This window comes from Augochlora pura, chromosome 7 (assembly GCF_028453695.1).
Source record: "Augochlora pura isolate Apur16 chromosome 7, APUR_v2.2.1, whole genome shotgun sequence".
NCBI lineage: Eukaryota > Metazoa > Arthropoda > Insecta > Hymenoptera > Halictidae > Augochlora > Augochlora pura.
The window spans coordinates 27,745,505-27,772,725 of NC_135778.1; the positions used below are offsets into that span (position 1 = coordinate 27,745,505).

Below are 27,221 nucleotides of genomic sequence, written 5' to 3' on the forward strand. Positions count from 1 at the left end.
TGTACTATTGTATTATTCTATTATTGAATTACTGAATTACTGTACTATTGTATTATTCTATTGTTGAATTACTGAATTACTGTACTATTGTATTATTCTATTATTGTATTACTATATTACTGCACTATTATGTTATCTTATTATTTACCATTTGTTTCTCCTATTCCTTCTCTCCGCTTTATTTCTCAACCAGCCGATGATTGACAACTGTTCATGGGCCAAGTTAAAACAGACAATTTCGCGCGAGCCTGCAATTCGATTTATAAATATCCACGCGCACGTTCGTCAATTTCTTAAATCCGTCCACAAAGCACAAAATCATTTCGAACCGCGCTGTCAGCGAGTTATTCGTCCCGTCGAATATCCGACAAATATTTAGACGAGCCACCTGGTATTTTACAACGAAACACGAAGCGTTCCCATCGCGAAACTGGAGAAACCAGTCTGGGATATCGGCGAACAGCTGATAAGCCAGCGGGCCGTGACAGGCGATAGGTTTCTGGCGCGGTTATGAAAATTAGCGGCGACGGTATCTCGTAAAGGGTGCGCCACAAAGTGCCGCAAATTGATTGACAATTAATGGAACCAGCGGAACACAAAACGTCTGCCGGGCCATTCCGACAATCCATTACGCGGCGGTTCAATCAAAATTCGGGCCAATTGAATGCCGTGGAAATTATACCCGGAGCTATCGCGCGAAACTAATTTAACATATTCCGGTGCGCGAATGTTTACGAGTGGACTGGTTATTGTTATCAGCCGGGCATTGTTCATTACGCGGCGTGTGTTGCTCGACTCGGCGATGCCGGGGATCCGCGACGCGTCCGTTGCTCGGCGTAATGGCCGCGCGCGCTGTTTGCAGAGCTACGCTGTAGCGTAATACGTTATTTACGGAGAAAAACCTTTTGGGCGCGGAATGCTCGATTAACAATTTATTACGGGTAGAGAGGACGTGAAAAATGCTCCATGCGCGAGAACGTGTTCATCGATCTATATATATATTTATTGATAGCTGATTTAATACCACTGTTTGTTTGTATTCTGTTCTGGGATATAGTTTTCTGATTGATAGAAAAGGGAAATTTATATAATGAAGAAAATATATGCTTTTTATAATTCTATTTTACTTATTATAACACTTTTGGAAAATAATATTGTATATACCTTTATAATTGATAGAAGAAGAACATTTATATAATAAAGAAGACATATGAAATGGAGTTACTAAAATTGTTCCTTTAGTTTAAGTATTTTTAAGGGTATTATATTCTGTAATTTAAAGGATACACCGTTCATTTAATTAACAAATAATAATATATATTTAGTCTAAGTTTATATATCCATTTATATATTTAACCTAAATTTATATATCCATTTATATATTTAATCTAAATTTATATATCAATTTATATATTAAATACAAATTCTGCAATAATAGTATTTCGCCTTAAACCATTCCTCATCCTCAGCGCTAAAATTTCGATAAAATTCCCGAGATACAGTCACGACAAGACATCGCCGTTGTAAAAATATAAACGATCCATCTTCGAAATATTTACACGAAATCTTCTCGTGTCCCCGATCTTTCGCGATCGCGATTCCCGACCGGAAAAATCCGAAAATATTCGACGGTCTCTGTATCACGGTGGCCGCTATCCGTCAGGTTTTGTTCGGGATTTTTGTCTCCGGCTAAATAGGAAAAATGGACGGAAACTCGATAATCCGCTTTCTCCCTGTAACTATCGTGCCGATGAAAGCGCGGAACTCAAAGTTCGCGAGGACCGCTTTGTCCTTCGTAATCTATCACACGATGCACCAACAGTGCATCATCCTTAGAACCGCACCGCACAGAATAAACCAATAATTGCAGAGGCTCGTTCGAATATTTCCAAATATTAATAATACGGTTGTAAAGCTGATTAAATACGCTTTATTTCAAAGAATATACAGTCAGTCCCACAAGTATTCGTACCCTCATTGCTTATAACAGAAAATTGTTGTAATCAAGGGACGCGTGTAAGATTTTGCAATAAACTTTTTATTATGAATGAACACATGAATAAAGTTTATTTATACCAAATTATAACGAAATTGATTACATTGATAACAAAAATATATTGATTTTACTCCTCGTAGTACGTAATAACAGTCCACAAAAGTATTCGTACCAGTCTAGATTTTGTCAAAAAATCGCATATTAGAGTAGCTTTTTTACTTTATATTAATTTTCTAATACTTAGTGGGTCCACCTTTAGACCTCATTATATCCGCCGTGCTTTACATTTGTTTGTACATTTATTAATTCTTGTTCTGTATTAGGCTTTCTCCAAACTTTTCCTCTTCCATCACATCCAAAAATAGTAAATAAAGTAATAAAAAGTTTATTGCAAAATTTTACATGCATCCCTTGATTTCAACAGATTTCTCTTATAAGCAATGAGGGTACGAATATTATGGGACTGACTGTACCTCCGGGCTTATATCGAATAACCGGGCGTATGTCAAAATTATATCAGAATGTTAATATTATTTGTAAAATCGATATCAGAGTCGTTAATTCGACAGGATATAAATCATTCGGTAAGAATCTTATTTCGGTGCTTCGAATATCAGAGATTCGGCGCGAATAATTAATCGGGCGCACTTAATCACAGATTTCGATCGGAGGGGAAACGAGATATACCTCTCCCTGGCTCGCAGGACGAAACAGGATTATTTATTTACACGGTCCCTTTTCGCGCGTGTGAAAACTATCGAATGGCGATGCCAAATATATAATGCGGATTTGCGGAGCGGAAACAGTAGCGCGAAGTAATCAGGAGCGACCCGGGGCAGCGGCTTAAAACCGGTTCGCGGCGAATTTATAGCCTGTTGCAGTATCGCGTCGCGATCACGTATGCATTTACTCATTTATGTCCAGCCCGCGAAAAAGGATCAGATAATCCGCGGTACATGCGGCGCACATGCGCCCCTACATCAACCCGGAATCCCATCGAGTTCCGGATTTTTCAGAAATCCCCGATAGTCAACCTTTTACAATCTAGCGGGAAAAAAATACCGCGGCCATCGAACTGAACTCATTTTGAAGAGCGGAGCCTCTGCTTCCGCATCCCGTTGTCCAATTTGGCCGACGGTTTTTGTACACGGTGTACCAGGCGGAAAACCAAGGACTAGTTTCCGCGGGAAATTCATCCATATTCATTGAGTTAATTCAAGTATAGTTTAGTTATGTCAAGATTATGTTGTAACAATTTTTTTCTCGACAAACACTATCACAGTTACAAAAATTAAAGCATCTAGTTATTCTCTACATTGTTCATTTCCCCCTAAAATAATTTTATATCGCGCAGCAATTGGAAAATCAAAGACCCTATCTCGCAGAAAATTCGTCCCCGCTGAACCGTCTATAAAATCATCGGGGAATTTATCTCCCGATCAAACGACCCCTCGATTTAAAGCCGCGAACCTTCCTCTTTCGCAACGACACGGAAAAAGTTACCGCGCAATTCTTGCAACCGCGTTTTACGGTGCTTCGAAATGGGTGGCGCGCGACGGGACGAGTAGCGAGAGCGGTTGGGTTCATAATGATTCGACCGTTCCGAGTCGAAAACTGCTCCCGCCGTCGTTGCCGGAGCAGTTTCGAAATTGTTCAGTTATGTTCGTAATGAACGCTAAACCCTTGGGCGCGGCGGCGGCATAACTGTGGTAACGGCCGGAACTTCAAAGAACCGCGGACAAAGACTTCCCCATCCAGATAGAAGATGGCCTGGGCCGCAGCCGAGGTCGGAGGACCCCGATGCAGTTACGTTATCCCGCAAACCGCGCGACGGAGCTGGTTGCCGGGTGGCGTTCGACGATGATTTTCACATGCAAACGGGATCCTCGAACTATCCGTTGCTCGGCCGGCGAAGACGCCGGCTTCTTATCCGCCGCCGGAACTTCCAAAACAATTACACGATCCAGGAACTCCGGACAGAGCGGCATCTTCTACTTGGATCAACGAAATGCCACACGGCCGCCGTACACCGGGATGCGCGCGGCACCGCGCCGGTAATAACGACGTTCCCCTAACTTCGACAAGTTACACGGTTCTGGTAACGAGAATCGAGGCGTCAACGTTCGTGCTTCAGCTTACTTCGTCCGCGTGACTCGATTCCGAATTGCTTCGCCGGAATTTTGACTGACAGCCGCTACGGACTTATGCAGACGCGTCTAACTGGGTCTACGAGGGTATGGTATAGGGGTTAATTAGGTGTAACTGGGTCTCGAAATGGCTGATTAGACTTGGTAGTGTCAAGGAGGTATTATAGTGTTAAATTATCATATTCTGGTGATATTGTGCTGTTGGTTTAACGTACTATTATAACCTGGTTATTATTATATTGTAATACTATCTAATTACACATACATATGATATTACCATAGTATCACAAAAGAAATCCTACTGCAATCGATTCAATTCCCAAAATCCAGCCAGGTATTCCTACCATAAAATCTAAACTATAATATAATCATTCCAACGTCCAGATTAGCTACCCTATACCACATTATCTTATCATATCATCATAACGTCACATTATCATATTACCATATCGTCATAAAACAAATCCTACTACAACCATCTCAATCCCACAATCCAACCGGATACACCTACAATCAGTTCTAAACTAAGTATCCAACGTCCGGAGCAGGCCGGTCCAGAGTTGGGACAGGGTTCAGCCCGGTTTCGGTGTGATTTTCGTTCAACTTCTCGGCGCTGTTGGCAAAGTTGCGGTCTCGAATCGCACCCTGGACAACCGTACTAACTCCGCGTTACGTCGTCGAATTTTCACCTGTCCGCGCGCGACGTTGTCCGCGCTCCGACGCGATCTCGTCCGACACGGAAGAACAAATATCCGGCAATATTCGCGCCGGCAGATTCATAGCCTTGGTCGCGACTGTTACAGATATCTATAGAGATACATAGAGATCGATAGTGATTTATAGAGATCTAAAATGATCGCGTCGACCATGTCCTGCGCCGTGTCGAATCGCGATGTATCGGCCAATTGTGCCGGCGAACGTCGCGCGTCCCTCCCGCCGCCCCTCGCTCTTATCGATCAAACGGACACGCGATACGCGACGCCAGCTTTAAGGCTTCGAGGCCCTCGAAGGACGCGCCCTTTTTCGTTTCCGAATCGAGCGACACGCGACCGTCCGGGGAACGGTGACTTAGGCCTGCCGAACACCTAACTCGATTTACTCATCGTTTAGGGGTGGGCCGCCCCGCCGGCTACTTTTATGGGTCTTCACGGAAGAAGGCGAGTGAATAATTAAGACGGCGGGCGCGCGCGAGCGTCGAGGAGAACACGTTATAAGACTGGAGATCCAAGGCTGATTGGCGAAGAGGGCTGCGCAAGTGTTATACTGAATTGTTAATAGAGCTTTGATAGATCGCGGCGCTGGTACTGACTGGTAAAACGCGAATACGGTACGCGACGTTAACTTCCAGCGCGATCTTGACGCTCCGGATCACAGCTGATTTGTCAACCACTTAGCTGCGTCCATTTATTTTCAAGATAAACTTTGTTGTTACGGAATTATCGTGAAGTGTGCGAAATTTATGATTAGGTTTTGTAGGCATTTGAATCGAAATCAAATTAGTGTAGAACTGTTTTAACCCTTTGCACTCGAGTGGCGCCTCTTAAGCGCCAATGAAAATTGTTACATTATTAACAAAATAATGTTGACATTATTAAATACCTTAATATCTTAAAAAATTAATATCTTAAAGTGTGCGAAATTTTTGAATAATTTTTATAAGCATTTTAATCTAAATTAAATTAGTGTAGGGCTTTTCTAAGTATGAAAGGCAGAATGGTTGAGAGAAAGGTTCGTGAAATACGGAATGAGTGAGACAGATGTTTACAGTTACCATAAAAATTTATCGCAATAAAATTTCATTCGTCTAATAAGTAATCGATCGAATAAACATTTGTCTAGATAAAAGTTTATTTGAATGCAATTGTGTTCGCATTATAATTCGTTCGAATAAGAATTGATTCATATAGAAATTCGTAAGGAAAGTCGTAATTAAAAATAATTCTGTCATAGTTTACATCTTCCATATCTCAGATTTATATCTTCCATATTACTGTGTCAAATCATTGTTATCTTAATTTGTAAACGTACACGAGGAAAATAGAGAGCATTAGAATATACTTTTGATCACAATTTCCAACACTTTGGATCTTAATTCGTTAATATATTTAAACAATTTTACCGCATCAAAATGCACTTTGGATATTAATTCGTTAACCCCTTGCACTATAATAACGAGTCAGATGCATGATAGAAATGAAAGATCTACTAAATAGTGGATATTGTTAATTTATTTGAAATCGAAATCAAATTTATTCTTCTGTTATCAAAGTCCGAAAACGAAAGTACATAATGACAACAGACGAAACACTAACTGTCTGGTCTTATTAAGGAAAATATTAAGGACAAATAAGTGTTAATCGATGCAGCGTGAAAGGAATCGTAGTGCAAGGAGTTAATATATCCAAAGAAATTAGGACGCATCAGAATGCACGTCAGATCTTAATTTGCAAATGTTTCCTAAGAAATTCGAGCCCATTATAATCCACGTTTGATCCTAATTCATTAACATATCCGGCGAAATTCGAACGCATCAGAATGCACTTTTGATCAACATTTCCACAAAGGGCGTACCAAAAGCGCATGCAAAGTTCTGAATCGATAGACCGAGTGGATTTTGAGCTAGAACGCTTGGAAATCGGCAACCACGTTCGTAGACCACCTAATTGGAGCTTAGTCAAAGGCTTGGCTGACACCTGCCAGGACTCTGAGCTGGATTCGGCTAGGTCCTGGCCTAGATCTACCTAGAACCTTGGCAATACTTAACCGTGAACCGAGGACGACGACCTATCTCGAGGCCGGCAAATTGAAGAAAGAAGAAAAGCGAAAAGAAGAAGAAGAAATAGAAGAACATCCGCAGCCATAGCAAACTCAGCTCTCCATCGCGAAAGAGGGATGTCTGTTCAAGCAGAGGACGAAACGCGGGTTTTCGAGAGGTGATAGCAAGGACGAGTGGGCAAGGTTGACCGACAGCGCGTAAAAGTGCCGCCCAAGTGACCGACAGGTATATACAAGGTGTCCAAAGTGACTCAGAATGGAAAATGGTGGTTCCTGAGATTATGTAAAGTAACTTTTTCCGTTACACAAATTTTCTCCGTGGCTTTATTCACGAGTTATTAAGAAAAAACAGTGACCAATGAAATTCGAGATCAGCTAAACAGTCGAACTCGACGCTTATTGGTCGATGTTTTTCGTTAATAATTCTTCAGCGACGCCTCGGAGAATGTTTTTCTAAAGGAAAAAGTTCCTTCAAATGACTTAGCAAATGCAACTAACCAACTATTTCCCGATTTCGACTGACTTTTCAAACACCCTGTATAGTTGTACAAATATCTCGTAAACAAAGTCTCGAACTGAATTGTCGGTAAGGAGAAAGTTCCTTTAAATAATCCCTGGAACTCTCCATTTCCCGAAATAATTTCCCTATAATTTGAAGACACCCTGTAGATTCGAAACGATAGAGAACGGAAAAGCGCGGCGATCTCAAAAGGCGTTGTCTCTGTGAATGGGGTGTGTGTGTGTTTTTTTTCCGGCAAGCTAATAGATCTGTCCGGCTGTCGGAGGCACGTCGATGTACGCCGATAAATGCCCGGGCAGGGAGATGCGCTCGCGAAAAAAAAGAGGTGTCCGATTCGCGTGTCAAAGGGGCTGCGGAGTTCACAGGTAGCGCAAAACAACGGCCGGCTGCACGGATTCGGTGCAACGCGGCGTGCTCGGCCGCTCGCGGCGTTCGCCACACGTAAAAATATCTACTTTGTTCGCCGTAGATATTTGCTGACCGGTGCAGACTCGCCGCGAACTTAAAGTCCATAGTTCAGGGCCGGAGCGTAGCAGTCGCATCGATTGAAAACGTAATACGCAACGGCCACAATGTTGCGACCGATGCACCTTTGACTGCGCGACCGGACGCGGATAATACTGTAACGCGATTACCTGTGCAAATAAACGCGTGGGAACAGTGGCAGACATGGACAAACGTCGATAAACGTGGACAAATGACGACAAACGCCGACAAACACTGCCGGAGATAGGTGATCGCCATGAGATATAAGTGAACGCAGACAGATATAAATATAAATTATCAGAGATTATCAAATGCCATTAGGCATGCAGATAAACGCTGTCAGACATAGGCGGACGATATTAAAGAATAACAAACACCATCAGACATAGACAAACGCTGTTAGATGTAGGCAAACGACATAGACAAACGCTGTCAGATATAGATAAATGCATTAGAGATTGACAAACACCATCAGGACATAGACAAATGCTGTTAAACATAGACAAAGACTATCAGAGATTGACAAACGCTATCCCGGATATAGACAAACGTCATCAGAGATAGACAAGCATCAAATATATAGACAGACACAATCAGACATAGACAAAGGCTGTCAGACATAAGGATATGCCGTCAGAGATTGATAAACACATCAGACATAGACAAACGCTGTCAGATATATAAACAATCACCATCAATCATAGATAAATGCCATCAACCACACACAAACGCCATCAGACATAATACAAACGTCAATAAATGTCGATAATCGTCGACGAACACCAACGAACATCGATAAACGCCATCAGACTTATCAGAAAACACTATCAGAAACAGATAAATACCATCAGACGTCGACAAACGTCATAAGACATCAACAAACACCATAAAACATCGACAAACATGGACAAACATCGTTGCATTTCGTTAAATACTAGTTAAGGATGTTCGTCGACGAATTAACCGGCACTTGACTGACAGGAAATTTTTACGGACAGATTCGCCACGGCAACACGACATTCGCGGAAACGTTTTCTCGTCGAAATGACGGAGCTCCTTTAAGCAACTGAAACCCTGCGGCGGCAACACGACCCCGCGTCAGACGGGCGCATGGAGGCCACCAACGTCGACAATGGGTGAAAAGTTGTCCGATGGAAAGTTCACAGAGCGACTTCCTTTGACATGGAAATCCCCAGGGCGATGCATCCGAAGGCCCGCAACTAAGCTACAGCCACTGTCAAAATCAGGGAACGTGTCTGACTCGCGTGCGTGACGTCCGGAAAACATCGGCTTCGGCGCGATTCGGAACTTCTCGCGAGATTTCCGAGGCGGCGAGGATGGAGGGCGTTCCGCTTCGCGATGCGGCAAATTAGACTGACTTTGGGAATTTTTTATGTGGAAATTATGGAACATTGGACGACGACGCTTTGTATACAGTTTTATGGGTATTTCAACAGATGTCATACATTTTTACATGTTGGTACTATGTAAATTACATCAGTTAATACGGTTCAGGTGAGACTAGGTTTTTGATATGGTCTACTTTGCAATACAATAATTAAGGCTGACTTTTGGAATTTTTTATTGAAACACCATAGAATATTGGACAACTGCGCTTCGCACATAGTTTTATAGTTATTTCACAAGACAAAATAATGTTTATTACGGCGGTAACACGAAAATTGTATTAGTTACGAACATAGTAAAAGCACTATAACACAGCATAATTAATGACGCTGTATTTCGCGGTTTACTTGACCGCTTTACATAAAATTTACGATATTTATTTGAGTGATACGCCTCTTTTGGAAAGAGAAATATCAAAACAAAACCTCGACAATTATCAAAATGCTGCATCATTCCTCATAAAATGAATACTAACAATACCGCGTCAGATTTAGAGTCAATCGGACAAGTAGAATCCGAGATGATATCGCGTCTGATATTGTTTATAGAAAAACGAGGGAAGGGTCTCAAGATTTTTGCGCATCTCGCCCGGAATATCAAGCTCGGCGTTCACGGATGAAAGATGGGAGGACAAGGCCGTTGTCGGGCGATTACCCGGGGAACATCGGCCGACAGCGCGGCGTAAAAAGGAGGACTGTCGAGCGATCTGTCTCGACGGACGTTAAGATTTGTCTCGGGAAGGGGGAACACTGTGCTCGCTGGTCGGGTCGTCGTTAACTCTGGCCGTCGCACTGTGTTCTGGTTTGGACGATTCAGTCATTTTTAACAGAATTGCCAAATTTCTAAATTAAGAATTATTATATTGCTTTAATATAGACCGAAGAAATGAAGAAATTAATGAAACTATAATTATTACCATTGTTCGAAGACTCTTTTAAGTCGTGATTTCTCGCTTACCATATGACAGAGAAATTTTTTGAGGAAAAGCACTAATGGTACTATAAAGAAGAAACTTCGGACTTTAAAATGAGCTTGGTGTGATCATCGTACGATTTTTTTAAAGCAAACGGCGAGAGTTTGAATATCGGCTGCTCTTCGAGTACCGTCAATGTACAGGTTTTTAAAGGGCCAACATTCGCATTTACTACGTTCTCAACAAATTTTTTAACAAGAAATAGGTTGGAGCACATAAAAGTAGAAATTTCAAGCTTCAAAATGAGTTCAGTGTGATCGCCCTACGATTTTTTATAACTGAACTGCAAGAGTCTAAATATTGCCTATATTGAAAATTTTTTAACGATAAACAAATTATGCCACATCAAAGTAGAAACTATAAGCTTCAAAATGAGTTTCGTTTGACCGTCGTACGATTCTTTCCAACGAAATTGTAATAGTCTGAACATTGCCTATTCTTCGAGAACCATCAACGCGTAACAAGTGCCAAAAATATTTAATTATAACCAGCAGAAATTACTATTTCCGTCAGTAAACGGTATAAAAGTTCGTACAACTTGTCGCCGGATTCCCCCAGCAGTTCGTCGCCGTATGTCCGTCGACGGACAGCTTCGATCGGCTGTCTTAGTCCGGCAAACAAGCAGCGAACGATGGGAAAACACTTTTAACAGTTTGCCGAGTCGCGGGCGAATGGAAAAATGGCCGGCCCCTTAAATCACGGCCTGGTCGTCGAATCGGTTCGACCGGCGACGACCGTCGGGGAATACTTTTCCGGGTGCCGAAGGCCAGCAGGACGGTTAATGATCGATCGGATCGCGGGCCCGCATCGATCCCGGCGTACCCGCGATCCATCATTCCGCCGCGGAAACAGCCCCGGTCAGATCGACTGACGCGCGCGATTCCATTTATCGGTCTAATGCCGGCCGGTAATAGTCTTTTAACGATGTTTGGCGATAGTTAAGAATTGCTTGATTCGCCGACGGGCACACACACTCTCTGTAATTGAAATTGATTTTCTGATTCAGCGAGAGACCGACTATGGAACCCGCCGGATTATGGCTCCCTGCGAATCGGCTAAGTGCCGGCCAAGAGCTTCCAGATTTTATTGACTTGGGCTCGGCCGACCTGCGATGGGCTTGGGATAGGTTCGACTTCGATTAGGCGGCAGATAGATCTAAATTTAACCCCTTCAGTACCTTTATGTTTACAGTGAGAGTGACTAAATAATGGTAAATAATGACATTGATTAGGCGAGTGGACCGAGATTTAACCCTTTATAGTAATTTATCTTTATGGTAGGAGTCATTAAATTGTTGTAAATAATAGTTTTAATAATCGTAATAATTGGTCAATAATTATTGATTGGTAATACTGATATTAATATTAACTGATTCGTAATATTGATATTAATATTAAAGGATTAATAATATTTATATCAATATTAACTGATTCGTAGTATTGATATTAATATTAACTGAATAATAATATTGACATCAATATTAACTGATTACTAATATTGTTATCAATAATAACTGATTAATAATATCGATATCAATAATAATCGATTACTAGTGTTGATATTACTACTAATTAAGTAATATCCTTGACATTAATCAACATTAATAATATCAAATATACTAAATATATATTTCTATACAGCTTATCAAATATTAATAATATTAAATCGCAGTGAAATAAGAAATAATAGAATCGCTATCGATTGATCGCGACTGTTCCAAAATGGACGACTTCAAGCAGTCATTTCTCATTTCAATTTCGAATAAAATTCGACCAGGTCCCACTGAAGGCAAGAATACAAGAAGATTACATAACAAATAGGCGACTAAAAAGAGTCACGGACACGTGTTCTTCTAATTTAGTTTGATTCTTCATCTATCTCGACGAAGTTATGCAAGCCTCGAGGCGATTCGTGGGCGCCAGAATTTGGCAGGAAGTAGCTTCATCAATGATTAACGATTACAACTCGCTGCTTGTTACAAATAATTTATAGTAATTGGACGACAAGGAGATCGATTAACAAACAACGATTACAGCTCCTCTGTTATTACAATTAATTTGAAATAAGTGAACAAGAAGTACTACGAATAGTGAGTAACGATCATAACTTGTTAGTTGTTATAAATTTTTATAAATTAGTCATAATAACTAATGCATTATAACCGCATTCATTAGTTATTATAGGTTATTGTATACTAGATATAGTAACTGATAATTTTCAAAATTGAGGACTCCGACACGCAGACAATAAAAATTAATATTAAATGGCTCTGCTGCGGAACCCTCGAGTACAAAGATGTTTAAATAATTTGTATATTACTCTATTAATTTACACCTAAAGAATGGTTAAAAAATGTGTTCCTTGTACGAAATATTAGGTTGGTGCATATGAAATATCGGATTTTTATTAAATCAACAGCTTTTTAAAAAAGATATACGGTTTTATATATTTACTTAAACATCCGACATTTCATATGCACCAACCTAACAGCTCCGAGCTATATACTACTATAAAACAAATTTTCCAAATCGAAGACCCCGCTATGGAAACAGTAAATATTAGTATTAAATGGCGAAGATCAATGTTAAATGTCTCCAAAACGAAACTCTCGACTATAAAGTTATTATAATAATATTCTCTATGCCACTATATTATTTTCTACCCAAAGAATCCTAAAAAATCTGCTCATTGTTCAGAACACCTCTGACCACAAAGAGTTAAAAATGTCACCTATGCAACTACAAAATAATATTACTTTAATCCGTCGATACGGCTGCTTGATGTCCGTAGAGCCGTTCCGTGCGGCGTCCGTCCGCGTGCCGCGTGTTTCGCGCGAGTACACGCGCGCGGCCGAGTAATGCGGAAAACGTAAACGTTCAAGGACGAGTGCATGGTGTCCCGTTGTAAGACCCGACTCCGTCACGCTTCCCACCATGCCCGAGAGGATCGTCTATTTTTGCCAGCGGGCGCGGCGCGGCGTCCGCGCGGGAGAGAGTTCATTGAAACCGTCGCGGCCCCGCGCGCGGTCGCTAAAATTTTCAGCAAATAAAACGAAACGAAACCGCGTCGTGAAAATAGAGAGCCGGCCATGGGAATTGTCGTTGATACCACCGTGGGACATCCCCCAAAAATAACGGCATTGAAATACCGCGAAGTGATGCTTCCAAGCGCTAATTAATTCGCGGTATGCTTGCGTCGTTAGATTTTAGACATATTTGGCGATTTAAATTTGGCGATTTAAATTAGGCGATTTCAGTAGGCAGTAGATTGCGACCATCAGTAACCAGACACTTGGTAGAGATGTGCCACTAAAGCATTAACTGAGAATTTAATGATTTTGGTGGAGGGAGTTTTGGAATTTTTGATTTGCATTTTAGAACGTCCTCGAAATTTTTGATCGTTCAATTAGGCAGTAGATTGATACCTTCGGTGTTCAGACGTAGAGTAAGCTTAGGTTGGTTGAATATTTATGAAAATTTATTTTATGGTTTTGTTGTGAAATGAATAGAAATCTTCATAGTGCGGTTAGCAAATTTTTGTTGAATTTTTGGGGCAGTCGATCGATGCCTTCGATGATCAAATTAGTTTATACGCAGGACTCTGAATGGTTTTTTAAAAGAACAATAATTATACTATAGAAATTCTTGAAATTTTTGTTTTAGGTTTTATAAGTACTTGTTACAATGTTTGGTAATTTAATTTAGCAGTAGATTGACGTCTTCAGTAATTAGACTAATTTTTAGCAGTTCGTTACTTGCTCTTCGAATTTATTGCTATATTAATTAGACAGTAGATTAATACCGTCAGTAGTTGGACAAGTTTTTAATGACTTAGTACGTGCTGTTTAATTATATTTCTAATTTAATTAGACAGTAGATTGACGCCTTCAGTGATAGGACAAATTTTTAATTTAAGTCATGCTCTTCAAATATATTTATAAATTAATTATACAGTAGATTAATACCTTCAGTTATCAGATGCAACCTAGACTAATTTCTCCCAAATATCTCCTAAGTCTTTGCGACACTCTCACCATAAGAATTCTAAAAAATTCCTATCTACACCTTGCAATCTACGCTTCATCTATTACAAAAATCACGCAACAATTCAATCTCTTCCTCCTCCATTGTATTGACAATTTTTTCGCACCATTACTCCAGGGCAGAATACGCCAAATAAAAACCTCGTTATTCCTATTATTATAAATGCATGGACATTTGCGATCCAACGATCATCCAATCGCTTTTTAATCGACTTCTGTACGCGCAACTTGTCATTAGCATGGAGACTGTAATACCGGTGAATAAATTACTTATTGCTAATCTGTTCAGGACAGATTGCTCGGAACCGGGCGAACGCGGGAAAGAATTCATGAAAGAAATAACCATGAAAATATTATATATATAAATGGTGCTCCTACTATGGTGTTTCTTTACAGTCCCAACGCTCGACCTCGTAAATCAACCTGTGGAACCGGAAGCCCCGGATAACGCTCGACGACGAGACTTCCGCGATAAGCCATGGAACTGCGCGCGGAGCCAACCGGCGAAAAGTTTTCGCGAGACCGCAACAGAAATACTTCGCCAGCTGGCGCAATAATAACCGCAGGAACGGGGTTAATAATTAATTATTTCCATTTTCTGGTCAACAGACTTCGTTTCGACGGATTATTCTGGCCAGCAGGCTGCTGAGAGGCATACTGGGAGACGGACGAATTGGTTGGTGGAAAGTGGAAACTCGAGAGATCGGGCTAAACAGACAGAGAGAGGGAGGGAGGGAGAGAGAGAGAAAATCAAGAGAGAAATCAAGAAGGAGAAAGGAAGACAAGTAAGGACTTAATGGAAAATTGAGACAGAAAGAGGAAGAAAAAATCAGAAGGAAGAAATCAAGAGAGAGAGAGAGACCAATAGAGAGAAATCAAGAAAGAGAAAGAGGAACAAATCGAAAGAGAGAGAGAGAGAGAGACACACAAATCGAGAGAAAGAGAGAAATCGAGAGAGAGAAAGAAGAATCAAAAAAGGAGAGAAAAATCGTGAGGAGGAAAGAAAAATCGAAAGAGAGAGAAACAGAGACAAATCGAGAGAAAAATCGAGAGAGAGAAAGAGAGAGAGAGACAGGTGATCGATACGTCGACAAAATAAAGCGAGGTGACGGCGATCCCGTCGCGTTTCGATTATTCAATTCATTCGCGTTCGTGACAAATAGTCACGCCGCGTCGCAAAGTATTGTTCGTGCCTCGCCTAATGTTGCCCGCGAATTACTATGGCTGGGAGCTAATCGCTCCACGTGTCACGTAGCACTGACAATATCTTCCATGTCTTCCTTTTTTATTTTCGACCAGGTCTCTTTTGTATACATAACAAAAGGCCAGCAAGGATATACTTATGGACTAGTCGACGCGCGCCAGACACTTCGCGCGTTAGTTTGATAATATTAGAACGACCGTTGCTCGGCCGTTTCGTTCGTTTTTTTCTTTTTTTCTTTTTTACCGAATACTAATTGTTTACAGAACGGACTGTGATTAACGTGACAGCGTTACGAGATCCGCTGCTTAGATATTCTTATCGTTTTAAAGGGAAACAATTGTTTGGACATGGTTTGGACGTGTTCGAAGATGCAATTGATGAGATAATGTTGCTGGAAGCAATTTGACGGTGTAGAAAGCAGTTTTATATTGATTAGAGTAGTTTTGTATTGATAAGAGCAAGCTTATATTGATGAGAAGAATTTAGTATTGAAGAAAGCAAGTTTATATTGAAGAAAATAATTTTATACTGAACAAAGCAATTTTATATTGAAGAAAATAATTTTATATCAAATTTCATATTGCCCATCCAATCATTTCGTTCCACGTGGAAAATGCGGAGTTGTGTAAATGCGGTCCCCATTGTCTCCGATCAATTATTCAGTAAAAGAAATAGTTCGCCTCTTACTGCGTCAACATTGCACGATATTAACAATATGACACACGAAACACCCGTTAACGCTAGGTTCATGAAACCACGAAATAATGAGCGATTAATTCCTGAATCTATTTTAATCACTATTTCAATTGCAAACACTCGTTTAAAATTCATTTATTCAATAGACGGCAAGCAGCAAGAGTGTCCGCACACCTTTCAAAACGGTACAACATTTTTAATTAAACCGAACGAATTAAATCGTTTTCTTGAAGAGCTATTTTTCTTGTAATTCTGCTATTTAATGCAACAAAGTCTCTCATTTTTGCTCGCTTCTCCGTCCGAGGCTTTGATGAAAACTTGACGTTTTACACACGGCGAACCGTTTTCATTTGAAAACGGCCGGATGCATGGTCGAGCTCCATCCATCGAGACAGGTAAAAATTACCCGGCGTTTTTCGTTGAAAATTCGCGGGGCGCTGCCATTTTCGCGAGATTGAAATTTTAACCGCTCGTAACAACATCGAACCGATTCCAATGAAAGTTTCAGCGCGCGACGCATACGTTATACCGAGGAGCGGCGAATGCATTCTTTAAATTTTCATTACCGGCTCGGACATGAAAGTGAACAAAACGAGAGTACTTTTACATTTCTCTTGCTACGAGCAACGGCAGAATCCTCAAAAAAAAGTATTGCAGTCGCGGCACAGCGAAGCGAACAATCCCTTAACATTTGCGGAAAAGATTCGAGCCACTTAAAACTGTTTTTTTTTTTTTTTAAAAGCGTTGCAACGTTCTAAAAGTTGCACGCACAGTGTTTATTGCTCGCGTACGTTGCAAACACTCGTTCGAGATCAGAATAAATGTCCTGTTGTTAGTTTTGTAAATTAGTATAAATATTAGAGCTATCAAACGAGGTGAAATATTTATTTAATTTATCATATTATTTTTCTTTGAATTTATGATGCTATACAATTATTTCTAAAAGAAATTTTTAGACAAATTTCTTGTTATTGTTGTAAAGTAATGTACAATGATTCTAGAAAATATTTGGATAGCAGTGTAATTTTGACTTCTATGTTATATATTTTAGGAAATATATATATTGAAAGAAAAATGGTTAACCCTTTGCACTCGAAGTCATTTTAATTTGAAATCCAAAGTAGCTTCTTCTGATTTATGTATATTACTCATTTCGTATGACTTATTGCATTTTGGGAAGATGAAATTGAGCCTTGGCACTGATATAACAATTACATTATTCATTGTATTTAAATACGAATAATTTTGACAATCTTAATATTATACTGTTACACGAAATAACAATTTTTAGTGCTGACAAATCAACGCCATTTTAACTCAACATAGTTTCCTCTGTTCCACGCAGTACTTCCATCTCAATTAACTGATTGCATTATTATACACACAAAATTGGATCTCCTAACTCAAACAACAATTACATATCAAACAGTATTCAAATACGAACACGTTCGACAATTTTCACATGATATCCTTACACGAGCTAACAACTTTTAGTGGTGCCCCAGAGGATCGCCACTCGAGTGCAAAGGGTTAAGCAGCTAGCACAAAACAGCGCTCGGTAAATCTAGCGTTAATTTGGAAACGATGATCAAACCGTCGGCCAGCTGCATCAGTGCACACAGAAACAGAAAGAGAGAGAGAGAGAGAGAGAGAGAGAGAGAGCGAAAGAGGGAGGGAGAGAGAGAGAGAGAGAGAGAGAAAGAGAGAGAGAGAGACCCGCACATCAAATTCGAACCAAATCGATGCACAATCCCGGAGGGCATCGGGGCAACCATACTCATCCATGCTTCCCCAGGTGCCCCACGTAAACCACCCACAAGCTCGCACTTCGAATCGCGACACAGAAATTCCTGTTGCTCATGGGAACACGTCCAAAAATCATCGAAAAAATCCATCGCCGGCGAAACCCAGCTCGCCGCGAATCAACGCGTGAAAAAGAAAACAGCTGGCGATGGCCTCGCGACGAAGAATGCCCTTAACTAGCGTACGAGAAAGTGTGTCGTGCACAGCCGCGAGACGATTCGTCGTGGAGAGCAGCCCGATCCCGTCGTCGTTATCTGTCGCAGCGTTCGTCGCTTGCCGTCGGTAAACCGCGTCGGCCGCGTTTTTAATGATCGCGGTCGTCGGAGCAGCCCGGCGGTCCGTAGTCTCTGCCCGAAAGCGTGAAGTGTCTGGGCGCGGGTGCGACGTCGTTATCGCTGGAAGAGTTGTAATTTTCGCACTCACGTGAACCGGTGTGCGTGCGTGCGTGTACGTCGTTCCGTCGCAGCTAATTAGACGGGAGCATCGGGCCTGGCGAACGCACTGTGGCGGGCTTCGGGAAAGGGCAGACGGGCTGCGAGCGGTGCGGCACACAGTTCACACTGACACAGTCACAGGCCGCGAGATAGAGATAAGGGAGAAAGAGAGAGAGAGAGAGAGAGAGAGAGAGAGAAAGATGAAAGAGATGGAAGAGAAAGAGAAAGGGAGACAGAAACAGAGGAGAAGACAGCTCACACGCGAATCGGAGCGGGTCGGAAGGAAGCGAAAGAAAGCATCGAAGGGAAAACGAAGGTGGCTGGCGGCCGCGGGTATCGAGCGGGACCCGTGCAACGGAGCATGGTCTCACTTCCGGCTAGCGGGCATCACTTCCGGGATGATATTCGACCCCCCTGTTTCGCGGATCGGCGCACGGAGAAAGCCGAGCGAAGAGGAATCGTGCGACGCGTGCATCAGCCGGCACTGTACACGACTGACTAGCTAGACTCTGGCCGCGAGCGGAGCCCGCTGCTGCTCTGCGAGAGTTGATAGAGAGAGAAAGAGAGAGAGAGAGAGAGTGAGAGAGGGGGCCAGGGTGGGAAAGGGAGATCGACGAATGAACGGGCAGCCGATTTCACGGCAGAACGCCGTGACCGACGCGAAGCGCCAACGGCCCCGCCACAGGATGAATGAAACGAGCCCGTCGCGAGCACACGTCCTTCGGGGCGCGTGCGTTTTCGCGCGATTCGCCGCCTCGGACACCGGCGAGGACCAGCCAGCACGGCGGACACGATCGACGAAACCAACGAGGACCACCAGCCCGCCGAGCCAGCCACGGCAACTACCCGCGCTGCGGCGCTGCTGGCTCGCACGGGTCGCGGCCACGAACCGCTCCGACCGGCCACGGAAACGCACGAGGCCTAATGCGAGTACCTCTGACGAACCAACGCCGAACGCGGGTCCCTTCAACCCTTTGCCACAAGGGGTGCCTGTCTGCCATCGCTGCCGACGCTGACATCGACTAGCCTGGTTGGTACATGCTCACTTCATTCACTGTCATTGTTTATAATATCAACTGCATGGCTGCAATAATTTTGTCCTGACTCTGAAAGGTAATAGAAAGCGCTGTGCAAAAGGATAATTTGTTGCACCGTTCCATTCGTTCGAAATAAATTCCTAAATATATATTCGAGTGTCGAGGGTAGTTTCGCTTCTTGGTATGTCGGTGCTTGAGAATTTTTGGTCGGCCTAGCTGAGAGAAATAATTTTATACGAGCCTAGGGTTTTGTTTATACATAATTGAGACGTATTCATGAATTTTTTAAAGTCCGTATTATTTAAACTGCGAGAACGACGAGCTATCATTGTAACGACAATGATAGACTGAGCTGAGAGTAGACGACTTTTGGGATTCCTAGGGTGGCATCATTGTTTATGTATCTAAATGGTTGTAATAATTTTGTCCTGACTCTAAAAGGAAGTAGAAAACGCTGTGAGAAAGGATAAATTGTTGCTCCGTTCCATTCGTTCGAAATAAATTCGTAAAGATAGAAGTTCGTTTTCAGCCGTGCAGAAGGGTAGTTTTCTATTTTCGTCCGACTCTACCTGGAAATTATTTTTCAACAATTGAAGAAATACAGTGTTCCGTAACGACACGGTCTTATTCATAGCTTCGGCCGTATTTATGAATTTTCGGAAACCGGTAACGTCGAAACTCTGCTAATTATTCAACCGTACGTAGCGGTTTAAAAATATTCTGTTACGATGACGCGACACAAAGTGCGCTCACTTTGGAATGTTTTTTTTTTTGTCAGTAAACAAAATGAAAGAAAATTCTGTAACTCTGCAAACTAGTTAACGCGTGTTTAAGCAGTACTCGTGAATTTTTTGAAACCGATATCGACAGGACTGTGATAATTACGAGCAATTTTCAGCGAGAAATGAAGCGATCGGAATACTATCGTAACGTTTCCAGCGTGTGGACGTCGTTTATGGTTCTCGGCGTTAATCTTCATTCAACGGAGACGACACCGATGCGTAATGAAAAACACGTGAGTGTAATGCCTCAAGGCATTCCTTACGATCCAATAATTGGCATAGCACATTTATCGCCGGCTACGCGGCTGTTACGTCAACAGAAGTATATCATTGGCTGCGGAGTAACAGTAGGTCGCGTACGCAGTTAGGAAACGATACTGGATGAAATAATAGCACGGTGAAACACGCGACGCGAAAGTTCAATTTCAACGTAGATATCAACATTTGTTCGCGGACATCGTTCCAACATCGATCCCAAATACTGGGATTTTCATATCGCCTAATACGAGATTTTTTAAACGCAGTGCCAACGTTTTTAAACATCGCTGTACCGCGCGGTACTTAAAATTCGAGAACAAAAGGTCTCGTAAACATGGCCATTGCAGCTATTTCGAAAGAGAAACGAAGAAACCGTGTGTTTTTATCGTCACTGGTTTGCATATCTTTCCATACAAATCGAGCGAGGCGACGCTCAGACATTTAAATACGTATAAACAAACTATGCAACGGCACATATTAGGAGCCTCTACAAGGTGTCCCGTTCGTAACGTCGCGAGTGTTACCTGTGTTTGTCAGAGACCAAGAATATGTGAAAATATGTTATTTATTGTGTTACATGGAAAAGTATTTCGAGTACTTCTAGTTGACTAGTTGATTTAAATGAAACCTACGGCATACTAGTAAGGAGACATTATTGTGTCAGGAAAAAAATATGCAGGAACAGGAACACGATTCTCTGAATGTATAAATAATTAATAAAATTCGGTGGGGTACGTACTTTACTTCATGTTTTGCTAATTTCCAAAAAATGTTTGGAATATTTTTAGTTGTTTGATTTAAATGGAACCAACGTTATTTGATTCAGAAGGTCTTGTATTATCAGGAAAAAATTATTATTAAAAAATTATTAATGAATTACCTGATCCTAGAAATAGTTAATAAAATTCGATAGAAGACACACCTCACCTCGTGGTTGGTTATTTTCAAAAAAATATTTCTAATACTCTTAGTTGTTCAATTTAAATGAAACTAACGCTATTTGATTCATAAGATCTTGTACCATCAGGAAATTATATATACAATAGCAACTAATTCTCCGAAACCAATTCTTTGATCCTAAAAAATATTAATGCAGCTTGGTGGGACATATATCTCACCTCGTGATCCGCTATCTCCAAATAGCTATTTATAGTACTCGTAGTAGTTCAATTTAAATGAAGCGGACATGATTCCATTAAGCAGACATTGTAGCATCGGTAAAAACTGAGACAAAAGCCGAAACTCAATTTTTAAAGCCGGGACCAGCACCGCTCCTGTTCTATACACCGTCCGACGCATTGTCTTCGTACCTGGCTTATGAATACTGATTATTCGCAGGCTCGGTGCGACGGACATAATTAAATTATGCTCGTTACAGTGAACGCCATGACCAATCGATCTTCCAGCAAAACGTTCGCCGGCGAAGGGAACACGGTCGTGAATCGGTTCGCGACGACGGCGACGCGGCAAGGAAATTTATATTAAAGGACGAGGTAACAATGGCGTCCGGAGACACAATGCGACAATCTTCAGCCCTATTCAGTTAGAGTCCGCGCGTCCCGCGGGAGTAGCAGCGGGGAAAAAAGCCCGGCGGGTAAGTAGATTTCAATTTCAGGCCGATACTTTTTCAGTCCGCCGACGAAACTTTCGCCCTCGCCCTGGGAGCTCTTCCTCCGTCGAAAGACGCGAATGCTGCCGACGAATCGGAACCGGCCGTATCCGGATATTCCCGCGATTTTTCCCCTCATTTCGGGAAAGATTTCCTACGGCCATTCTTCTGTCCATCAACGCCGCAATATGGCGGCATTGGGAAAATCGCGCGGCAAATGTTTCACGTAAATAGAGTCTGGCTTATCCGGCGCCGATATACGGCCCGGCCCGGCTTCAGAATTTTCTTCGAACTAACTAAATGAGGAAAAATTACGAAACTTTGCAGACCCATTTGCACATAGTTAAGCCATGTTCATGAATTTTTGTAGGTCGATATCTACCAAACTTTCATAGTTATGAGCGGAAGAGTAGTAGCTACGAAATATTCTTTAGAAATACTGTGACACAGACGTGTCTCTACCTTGAAATTTTCTTCCGGACGAACGGAACGAGATAAAATTATAAAAATTTACTGAGTCATTTACACATTGTTAAACTATGCTCACGAATTTTTGTAACTCCGTATCCCTGAAACTTTCGTAACAATGCAGAGAGGAATCTCAGCTTCGGAATATTCTTTAGAAATAACGTTCACATACCTGATTCTATATTGGAATTTTGTTCCAAAAAAATCGAGCGATAAAAAAATTATAAAAATTTTCTACTTTATTTGCACATTGTTAAATTATGTTCACAAATATTTGCAACTCTGTATGTCCAAAACTTTCATATCTATGCGTCGAGGTAAATCAGCTCCGAAATATCCTGTACAAACAACATGACACAGACCTCACGTCATTTTGGATTTTCTTCCCAACGAACTATTATCGACGAAATTATAAAACTTTCCAAGCTGATTTGCACCTAGTTGAGCTGTACCCACGAATTTTTGCGAGACGTTAGCCCGACGATTCTAGTAATTACAGAGGAAGAGAGATCGTTCTTAAATACGAGGCCTGGCAAGCCGGCCTCGCAGGAAGCTCCTCAATTTCCTAGCTCGAAATCTCGAATCAGAATTCGCCCGGGCGATTTACCTGGCGAATTACAATTCCTGATATCGTGGGAAACGATTAAGCTGTTACGTTGACGAAGATTGATCGTGGAAATTTCTATCTGATCTCTTCGGTGCCGCGCGTCCGACCGACTATAATGGAAAATCGTTGTTCTTGTTCGGGTAATTGAAACGCTGCCGTTGAAGCCTGCGGAGTTGTGGAAATTTCTTTGAGAACGTCTCGGAGAGAGAGAACCCGCGGAATGGTCGTCGGAAAAATGGATGCTGGGCAAAATGATTCCGAGGGAAATACGCTGGCGGTAAAGTAGCCCCGCGCGCTGGATCGCGAAGAAGTGGATTAATTCCGGTGCCGATTCGCGGCGGAGTACGTGAATCAAGGGCGGTAGGTACGTCTGCCGTGTAATTCTACTTAATGGCAATCGGAACCGCGACGGTTCTAGCCTGTGGCGACGCAATTAAAATTCATTTTAACGATAATGCATTCACATTCAACCGGGACCGGGACTAAGTTTGCCCATCTGCCTTCGTGTAACTGCCGCCGCGGCACTCCGCCGCCGGATAAAAGACCGAAAATTTCTCGGGGCTATCTAATGCATAAATTACTGTACTATCTACCGGGAACAGGTTCTCGGAACCCCGGCAACCAAATATGAAGGACGCGTGCCGGCGGACGCCGTCGCGAATCCAAGCTGCGCGCGACCACCGCTTTGCCACATTTTCGAAATTTAAATGCAACGCCGATCCTTCAGCCTCCGACACAATGCAGCTCGTTCGTATGCATAAACTGTCGAAAGCACTATGCAATATTATAATTTCAAATTTTTATGTTGACTTTTATTGAAAACCCAACGAAATTTCGGTCCCTGTTAAAAGTCTCGAGTTTGTAATAAAAATTTATTATGGTTTATTAAAAGTTAATTGTTATTTAAAGTCAATTTATCTACGTTTGTATTAGAAGTGTGTGATTATATAAAACTTCTATCTGAACTATCACTGAAAATCTATTATTATTTAAGTTTGTAATAAAAGTTTAAACTTGAATTTAACTTAATTTACATTAATCTAAATCAAATTAATTTAAGCTAACTTTTAATCCAATTTAAATTGATCCGAATTAAGCGAATTTGAATGGAATTTGAATTTAAGTTAAATTAAGTTTGAATTTGAATTGAATTAAAATTTAAATTACATTTGAACTTGAATGAAAATTGAACTTATATTGAAATTAAACTTGAATTAAAATTGAATTTTCATTATATATGATTTTAAATTAAATTTAAAATCGATCGAGTGAAACTTCTATCAGATGAATTCGTTCTACTCGAATTTTCTTGGAATAAAAAATCGCCTAATCACCCCCACCCCGATCTGAAACAAACGGATAACAATTTCGAAAAATATTACGACTTTGGGAGTGTCGAATAAATTAGTTTTCGTTGTTGCTAGACAGCGGGGAGGAGTATTGGATTGACACCGTCTGCCGCATGTGCGTAATGCAATTAATACGTCGCAGACGTTTAATCCTATTGAGCTGTAACTCAAGTCCTCGACAGGTCTCGGTGACATAAATTCTCCGCTGACAATATTTGCATCTGTGGCAACAAGTTCAATATTCGCGCCTTCGTACGCTTTAGCTGGATGCAATTAGCAAGTTACGTTGTTTAAGTATGTGGCATACTCGGGTATATGGCAGAAACGAAACATTTTCACTCGGTGGTTTCGCTCGATGATCGTGGTTGAATTGTGTCTTGAAGAGAAGTAACGCTTGGCCAGTGATTCACTGATGATTGGATTTCGTTTAGTCATGATTTAGGTCAGTGACCCGTTGATGATCGAATATGTAATTAATTTTAGCTTATGTCGTGGTCAGTGATCAGTTGATGATGCTATATTAATCTAATTGTAACTTGATCCACGGTCAGTGATCACATGTCAAATTAATCATAACATAGTCCCATGGTCAGTAACCTCTCGATGACCAAATGTCAAGCTTATCATAACACAATACACGGTCAGCGACTTCTCAATGGCCAAATGTGAAATTAATCGTAACATAATCCACGGTCAGTGACCTCTCGATGACCATATGTCAAGCTAATCGTAACATAGTACACGGTCAGTGACCTCTCGGTAATCAAATATCAAATTGATCATAACGTAGTCCACGGTCAGTGATTTATTGATGACCAAATACTAAATTAATTATAACTTAACTCACGATCAGTGACCTGCTGATGATTAAATATTAATCTGATCGTAACATAGTCTTCGGTAAAAAGCTTAATTTAACTACATTATGATTTCAATAATTGTAAAATGAAAACTGTGAAACTGGTCATTTGATCCGGAATGGTACAATAGTTAAAGCAAAACCTAACTTGCGGTCAGTGACCGATCGCTGACCAATCTTACACCAAAAACTCAGTTCATACAACCTTATAATTTCAACAACAATAAAATAAAAAATACGAAACTGGCCATTCTGCCACCCAGAATCATACAATACTTAAGACAAGACCTATCTCGAGATCACTGACCGACTCATGACCAAACTCAGACCTAACGAAGCTCCAACACGCGTCAATGACCCTCTGATGACCTCTCCATGTAGTCACACGTAGTTCAAAATTAACCAAGGCAATTTCCAAGCTAGAACTAAGGCTCGGATCGCGCCGCCGTCGACGGTTTACTATCCCGTCGGCAATTCCAGCTCCGTGATATCACCGGTGCCGTCCGAGGGTCACGCATGCTGCAACGGTATCATCTACGGCCGCCAATGGGCCGCACATGATTCTGAATAACTCATCCGCACTCGGTTACAGCCGCCACGTGATTGCCAGTGCACCGGCAGCGCCATAAACCCGTTTATGCGACGAGATCAACAGCGATGAATGGGGTTCGCCAATAATCATGCCAGCGATCACTTGCAGGTCACACGGTCCGTATCGCGGCTCTCTCTAGTTATGTGTATGCGTATCTGTGTGCGCGCGCGCGCATCGTTATAAAAATCGAATTGCTTCAAGGACTGCGGACACGATGAAGAATGAGGCTACGATAAATTTTCTGCAAGAATTAAACCACCGGCGAGAATTGGCCGCAACGAGACTTACCGAATTTTTCACTCGACGGCTATAAAACATTTCTACACTTTCCGCCGAGTTTTATTCATGTTTTGATGGGCATCGTAATTTTTTATACGCTGGCGGAACGAACATCCGCGGCACGGTTATTATATACAAAGAGGCGTTGCCGTGGAAAGTCATTTTTCACGCGAAACTTTTTACACGATTTGTACATGTATTGCACATGGTATTTATTGTATATATAAGTTTACGTTCATTTGTTGTAATAAAATTGTGTTCCATATCTATTAGGTTCGACAAGAAATAAATACTGAAATGTTTGTCAAATGAATGAACGATGTTTCGAATGAACGAAAATTCGTGTCAGTATTTCGGATTTATTTATAGTATTGAATTTTAATATTAATAGCATACAATTTCTGTATTTACTCTCGTCGAACCTAGTACATATAGAATACAATTTTAGTACAATAAATATAAAAATAAATAACAAAATCTAATACTACTGAAATTTGCATAATTCAAGTTTACGTTTATTTATTAAACTAAAATTATATCTACTATATTTGACAAGAACAAATACTAAAATAAATGAGCTATGCTCGGCATGTTCGGAAAATCCGCCTCCGTACTCGACTCGAAAACATCGTTTAAGCAATTGAAAGAATTGCAAAAATATCGCAGCACCGCCGCGTATCGGTATGACCGACTTTCACGCGAACGAAATCGTTGGTAGATCGGAGAGTTCCGCGCGCGCGGTCAACGTTGCGTTCGAGTGCCGCATCCTCGTACGACGATAATCCGGCACGGCGAGCCCCGTAATTATTATCGCAGCGTGAGAATAATTATTTTCGGAATCCGAGGCAGCCGGGCGCGAGATATCTGGGAAAGTCTCGCGCTACCCGGGCCCGGACGG

The 27,221-nt window shown here is 41.5% G+C and overlaps 1 protein-coding gene across 3 annotated transcripts in view; it reads right to left on the reverse strand.

The window, feature by feature from the left end:
* Dnc (phosphodiesterase dunce) overlaps positions 1 to 27,221 on the reverse strand; it is a 467,245-nt gene that overhangs the window by 319,351 nt on the left and 120,673 nt on the right. The window contains exon 1 of one of the 3 annotated variants that reach the window (XM_078188079.1): positions 18,473 to 19,046. The exons of the other annotated variants lie outside the window; for them this stretch is intronic. The gene's annotated coding sequence lies outside the window, so the exon portion shown is untranslated. Of the gene's footprint in view, positions 1 to 18,472; positions 19,047 to 27,221 lie in introns of those variants that run through there. 3 annotated transcript variants of the gene reach the window in all.